The following is a 7,196-nucleotide window of genomic DNA, read 5'->3' as shown; positions in this document are numbered from 1 at the left end:
ATGGCTGAAATTTTACCGCGATTTCGCTGGAAGCGGGTGCAATTTTTCAGATTAGCACCCGCTCCCGGCGAAGAGTGCAATTCGCAGACACTTGTCCATGAAGCACTCGCTTTGCTACACCAGCATAGATTGCTTCTAATACTTGTAGGAACCATCCTTTCGAACTAAAGTGTGGTAATCGAAACGTCTACAGTGAAGGCCGCCTGAGCTGTTTCGAATTGGAATATTTGTGTGCGTGCGCGCGCGCGCGCGTGTGTGTGTGTGTGTGTAGTCGCAACCGCTCACGCCCTGCTTATCTGAGAAACTGCGGGAGCCAGCACCCAGCAGAACTAGGAAGGCCGAGAACGGGGTGACTGAAAGCGAGAGTTTATTGTAAAACCAAAATTATTGTGTTTGAATGGAAGGTGCGAAAACAATATGCAGCTTTGTCATAAATGATGATAGAATAGAACAAGTTGATAAGTATGTATACCTTCGTAGCCTCACAGAAAAAAGTCTTACTTCTATACTGGTCTTGTTTTTATTTTTGCCGTGAATTAAGCTGATGTATAAAATTTAGCAATAATTATGTCTTCAAAAGAGCCATTTAGGTTATTCAATTTATAACAAAACACAATTATGACTAAACCTTAGTCTTTTGTATTTAAAACAAGTCCCACTTGGTCTTCGACCTGAGGCAGCAAGATTTGGGCTCAAAAGAAGAAGATAATGAGGATTGCTTTAGACCTTAAGGTCTAGCTTTTAGACCTCTGAACATCTATAACCAACTTGGAAGAATTGCGACGTGACAACAGCTGAACGACAGCGTGCAGTTTTTTCAGAAAAAGGTTCACGAAAGAATAACTAGACCCTGGAATAACCTACAGACGCGCAAATTTACGTATTTGGGCGGAGATACTGTCAAAGGAGGTGTTGTCTAGACGAAAGTGTCCAATATTGGAGCAGGCACTCAATTTTTTATGAACTTTAGGGAGCTTGCGTATCAAGTTTCTAAGAAAGATTTTCATAGTAGCGCACAATGAACGTAATTAAACGGCGTATAAAGATAAGACAATACATCCAATAATCAGGATATATCAGAGAAAAGTTTCTTTTATTTCAAAGAAACTATTTTCTGGGCGTAATTTGATTTATAATATAGGCTTTATTTAGGTTATGTTTTGCACTTATTTTAAATTTATAAAGTGACTTGATGTTAGCCCACAGTCTGGCTACATACTACTTTTAAGATTATGCAGCGGCTTGACCGTGGCCTACCGTCTAGCTAACAACTAGTTTTTAAACCATCCAGTGGCTTGATGTTAGCCCATATTATGGCTGCCGACTACTTTCAAGACTTCATCGGGTCTAACTTATAGTTCTATAAGTATTTCGTTTAAAGATTTCAAGCTATGCTAGTTTTTAACGAAGCTGGTCTTCTTTATGTTACACCTTGAAACAAACGCACTTTTGGTTTCGAATCAAGACTTGGGCCAGATCGGGCACACAATTTTGTAGAGGTTAAGCCTCCATTAAATGTCTCATGAAACATATAGAACTTCTATAAGTGTCTAATTGTTCCTAATGGTTTCTGTTGGTAGTGTCACTTGGAGAAAATTTTCCTATATATCGATTTTCTATTAGAATTTGAGATGGTTTCTGAATGAAATTCTAAGAGCGTCCCTTTTATTATAAGTATATATATGGATATTCATACAGGATTTTCCTGCCAGAGCAATAAGTCCTGAAGCATCTACGTGGATTTATATGCACGCTTCTGACATGTAATCTATATGGAAGTACAAAGAAGGTTTGAAGTGGTTTCTAAATAAGGATATAAAAATAGGATTTTTTAACATTGTGCAAATTCCTTACTTCTATATGGATTTATATATACTGCGTCTTAACATGTATTCTATATGAAACTGCAAATAGGATATAAAGTGCTTTCTATATGAATTTCAAAAGTGGGACTTTTCTGACGTGGAAGGTGTGAGTGGAGTGTGGGGGTGGAAGTCTAGGAGGTGAGTACGGTTATGAAGGGTACATTGGGAAGATAGAAATTAATTTACATTGTAGTTGGGGGATGGGATTTGGCTAAATAGGGAAAGTGAGGTTAGGTTTGCAAGGGAGCGGAGTAGTTTTGGATTTAGGTTTTTGGGCCTTCATGGCGGGTAAGGGAGGTTCTTGTAGGGATGGGGGACGTTAGAGGTGAGAAAAGGGTAGCTAAAGGGGATGTGAGAGGTGAAATAAGGAAAAGAAACTGAAATTTTAGGGCGGTAAGCGGCAGCAGCCTTAAGAGACATCTGTGGGTGGCAGTGAGTACTTGGGTGTATGGATAGGTTACAGTTACCGACGGGCGAGAGGGAGGTGGGCAGCGAGAGTACTGGCAGTGCTGGTAGTGAAGTAGATGGGGAGCATGGACATAGGAAACACGGGACTAGGCATGCTATCCGAACTTGGCGAGCGGGGTTGAGTTCACGGGAAAGGGGAGAATTCGATGGGTGGGGAGGGCCGCCATCTTACGACGTGCCACTTGATATTCACACGAGCGTTTTGGGCTGACAAACTGTGAAAGAAAATTTAAACATGTGGGCGCTGCCATGTTTGTCGCGGGACATCAAAAGATGTCAGACCTCTCCCCTCATTGCATCAACCCCGCAATGGCATGCCTAGTCCCGTGTTTCCTATGTCAAAGACGGGAATGAAATTTCCAGAACGACACGACGGCCAGTTGTGCGTGGCCTGGTGTTAAGTGACGCGTCAGAGAGGGGGAAGAATCAGAGCGGAAGAAGCGATCAGGCAAGGAAGAGAGTGTCCAGTGCAAGTGAGGGGGAAGATCTCTTGAAGAGGAAAAGAGTAAGCAAAGAGAGTCCGGAAAAAAGCGCGCTAGAGAGTCCCTTTAAAAAAGCGTACGAACACGTAGGTCACCCCCCCCCCCCCATGGAGGGGCAGACGGAGAAGAACGCTATCGGGGTGCTGATAGACGAGATCAGAAGGTTAAGGGAGGACGTAAGGGGGGCTATGGAGCAGATGGAAAGTATGAGAGAGGACCTGGAAGAAGATATTTGGATGTGGGAGGAAAGGGCGGAAGAAAGGCTGGAGAAGGTGGAGGGCAGTTCGAGAATGGAAGCAGTGAACAGGGGAGAGAGTGGGAAGCAAGGTATTTGGGAGAAAGTGGAGATCATGATAGAAGAGAGAGTGGGAGAGCGTAGGAATGACAAGGAGGAGAAAGCGGATAGGGAAAGGATAAGGGCAATCGAGTTGAAAATGGAGAGAAAAGAGAAGGCAGATAGGAGAAATAATGTAGTGATAACATGATTGAAGCTCAAGGGAGCGGAAGAAAGGGACGGGGTTGAAGCACTGCTACAGAGCATAGGGTGGGTTAAAGGCAAGGCAGGGAAAGTTGGGATGGAAGGGAGAAAGTAGAATGAGGCGGCGGTGGTGGAATTGGAGAGCTGGGAAGAAAAATTGGGGGTCATGCGTAACAAAAATAGGATAAAGAACAATAAGGTTTTTATCGATCAAGATTTGACGAGGAAGAAAAGGGATGTTCAGAGAATGCTAAATGTCAGGGCTAGGAAGGAGAGGAGCGAAGGTAGAGCAGTGAAGGTAGGGTATCGGAAAATAAAATTAGACGAGAAAATGTGGGTATGGGACGAGGAGAAGGAGGTGTTGAAGAAAGTGCAGGAGAATTTGTTTCGGGGGAAGTAGGGGGTGGGAGTAAAGCAGGGTGGAGGAATGTTAAAGGTGTTGTACTGGAACGTAGCATGGGTAAAGGAGAAAGATGAGGATTTCTACGGGTATATTCAGGAATTGGAGAGGGAGAGGGGGAGGGCGTGCAAATGCGGGCTATAAAGATAGGAGGGGTAATGCATAAGTTTGTGCCTGTGTACAATAAGGATGGAATGGAAAGGTTTACAGAAAGGTAGAAAACTTACTAGGAGAGAGAGGTGAGGGTATGGTGGTAATGGTGGGGGGGGGGAGAATTTAATGCGAGAATTGGGCTGGAAGGGGGCCTGTACCAGGAAGGGGAGAGCTTTGAAAAAAATCGAAGGATAAAATAATCAATAAAGAGGGGGAGATTCTAAGAGACTGGATGGAGGATAGAGGGTGGGCGGTGGCGAATGGTTTGGTAAAAGAAAACGAAGAGGAAGAATATACATATGTGAGTAAGAGGGGTGTATCGTTGATATAATACGTGATTATGAATATGCAAGGGTTTGAGGAGATAGAGAAATTCGCAGTGGAAGGAAGGGTGGAATCAGACCATCAGCCATTGAGTTTGTGGATACAGGGGGAGGCTGGCGAAAGGCAGGGTGGGGAAGAAGAGTTGTTAGGGGAGAGGGTGTCATGTACGAGAGAGGCGATAGAAAAGTATCAGAAGCAGTTGGGCAACGTAAGCTTTGAGGGGGAGACCGTGGATGAAATATGGGAGGATCTACAAGAGAAAGTGAAAGGTTGTGTGAAAAAGAAGGTATTTAGGAAAAAGAAAAAAGGACTGGTAAAGCCGCGGTGGGATAGGGAATGTAAAATGATGAAGAGAAAGATGAAAAAGAAGTACAGGAAGGGGAAGGAAGGAACCGCAAAAAAGGGAGGAGTACGTAGAAATCAGGAAGGAGTTTAGGGCGATGTGTAAGAAGAAAGAGCAGGAAGAGGAAAAAGAGCTGGAAGAGGAGTTGAGAAATGTTAGGGCAGAAGGGGACGTGTGGAAGATAATAAATAGGTTTAGGAAACATAGGGTGGGGATAAGTGAGAAGATAGGGAGTGACGAATGGAGAAAATTTTTTAAGGATTCATTTCAGGGGTCAGATACTCGAAAGAGAGATAAGGGGATTAGAAGGAACAGAGAGGTAGATGAAGAGGAGCTGTACGCCGAGGAGCTAGAGAAGAAAATAGGGAAGTTGAAAAAATCGAAGGCAGCAGGGATTGACGGGGTAGAGAACGAAGCGTGGCTGTTTGGCACACAAGAGGTAACGCAGAGGCTGAATGGGGTAGTGAAAAAGGTATGGAGGGGGAGGGATTCCCAATAGGGTAGAGAGAGGGGTTGATCGTACCACTGTATAAGATAGGGGATAGGGAGAGGCAGGAAAATTATAGAGGAATCACGCTCATGAAGTATATGGATCTGTATGGATCCTCCCAATACGCGCTCTATGCATGGAACTGCAAAAATAACTTGACGTGGTTTCTATGTGGATTTGCAAATAGGATTTTTTTAACAGCTTGTAAATTCCCTGCCTCTATACGGTTTTATATGTGTTCTCCTAACATGTAATCTATATGAAAATTCAAACAGGATTTGAAGTGGTTTCTAAATAGATTTTATAAATAGGGCTTTTCAGATGACGCGCTAATTACCTACTTCTATGTAACCGATGTCAGATTATATTATATAATGTTTATGTCGGATGTCCCTTTGTCTGTCCGTCGTACCATTTTCGAAGGACGGGAAGTGAGAGTTCGGCAATGTAGAAAGATTAAAAGAGAATTAAGAGACTTGAAGAGTATAACCATTTTTCTCTAGGATTCCTTATTTTTTTCTGGAAAATTAATTGTAAAAAAAGGTTTAATAATATTTAAAAAGACCATTTCAAAATTATCGCGAAACGGAACAGCGTCATGATTAGGTATTTCAAGTCGTGACGTTGCTGTCAATATATCTGCAACCTGGGGGCCAAACAATGATAACAATGACATCGAGTATATCATAAGTATATTTTAATATTATTTTTTATTTTTCAACATCCATTCAAGTAAATACCAAACTCGTAAAAAATCGACTTTATTATGAAATTGAATATATTTTGAAAAATAAAAAATAATATTTGAATACAATTACGGTGAAAAATCATTTTTGTCTGACCCCCCTTGAAAACGCGCCATTACATGCACGGAAAAGAAAAAAAGTAAAGGGGGAAATGGGAATAACGGAAAATTAGTCAGGGGAACGGGGAAACGATGAAAAGGGAAAGGTTAAAAAGGGTACGAAAAAGGGGAGAGTGAAACAGAAAAAGGAGATAGTGAAAAGTAAAAAGAAAGAAGAAAATGAGAAACCCGAAATGGTGAAAAGGGAAAGGAAAGGGGAAAAATTGTTGGTAATTCCATATATAGCTATATAGACCCGGAAGTCTATGAGAATCAATGAAGGATTTCAACAAATGAAGTAAAGATAACAGCAGACACTCATAGATGACACCTTAGAGACTGCTAGTAATTCCATACAGAATCTTATAGAAGTTCGAGTTCTAGAGGCATCTGTATGCAATATACCTTGACAAAAAGCAATACTTTGGGTATTGAGCTTTCTTCTATATGCTTCTATAAGTTATTTTATGGAGGGAAATTTGGCTCCCTCTAGACGCCGGCTTAACAGCTAATCTTGACAGTGGATAGAGCCCCATTAATTTCGGGGCCTAAAGTGGGAGGATTCCAAATCTCCCAATTTTGAATGTAAAGTATCAAACGTCAAAAATATTTCAATTAACAATTGAAAAAGTGACAAAATAAGCGAACAAAAATGTCACAGTAAATTTATCAAGTATGTTAAGATAAAACATAACCTCGAAATGAGGTTAATTATTTATAAGAAAAGAAGCAGAAGTAATTATTAATGTGTTGAATGTGAAAACGAATCATATCAACAATGACGTCATAAACATATTTATTTTCACGTATTTTTAGGTGACTGGATATAATCGGTATGTGAAATCAACCTTCTTATTGTAGTATATTCGTTTTTGAAAAAATAACTTAAAGAGCCAGTGCAATATTATAATCCGCTTATATCAAAATAACTTTTGACATTTAAGTTTAATATAGAAATTGAAAGCAACTTCAATTTATAAATTTAAACCAAAAACATATTGCAAAATACTTAAATAGTTTATCATACCCAAATGATGACTGTTATATATTGCGTCTTTCTACTTTTTCCGTTTTCTCCAAAAAAAAAGATTAAAAAAATATATTTTGTTTCTAGTCTTACATACTCTTATTAGTGACGGAAGGAAGATAAGAAGCTTATCGAGAGAACAGGGTCTATACTCAGAATTAAAATACATAAAATAAAGCTAAAAAGGGAATAAATACAATCTTACGTCGTTTTTTGCAGTTCCTTCGAAACGTAAACATCTCGTCTATTGCAACTCGAGAGGGGGCGAGTATCTTGGATTGCAATAAACGAGGCTTGCAATAAACTAGGGTTGCAATAAACG

This window comes from Belonocnema kinseyi, chromosome 7, assembly GCF_010883055.1.
Source record: "Belonocnema kinseyi isolate 2016_QV_RU_SX_M_011 chromosome 7, B_treatae_v1, whole genome shotgun sequence".
Lineage (NCBI taxonomy): Eukaryota > Metazoa > Arthropoda > Insecta > Hymenoptera > Cynipidae > Belonocnema > Belonocnema kinseyi.
Note: the sequence above shows the minus strand (reverse complement) of the source record.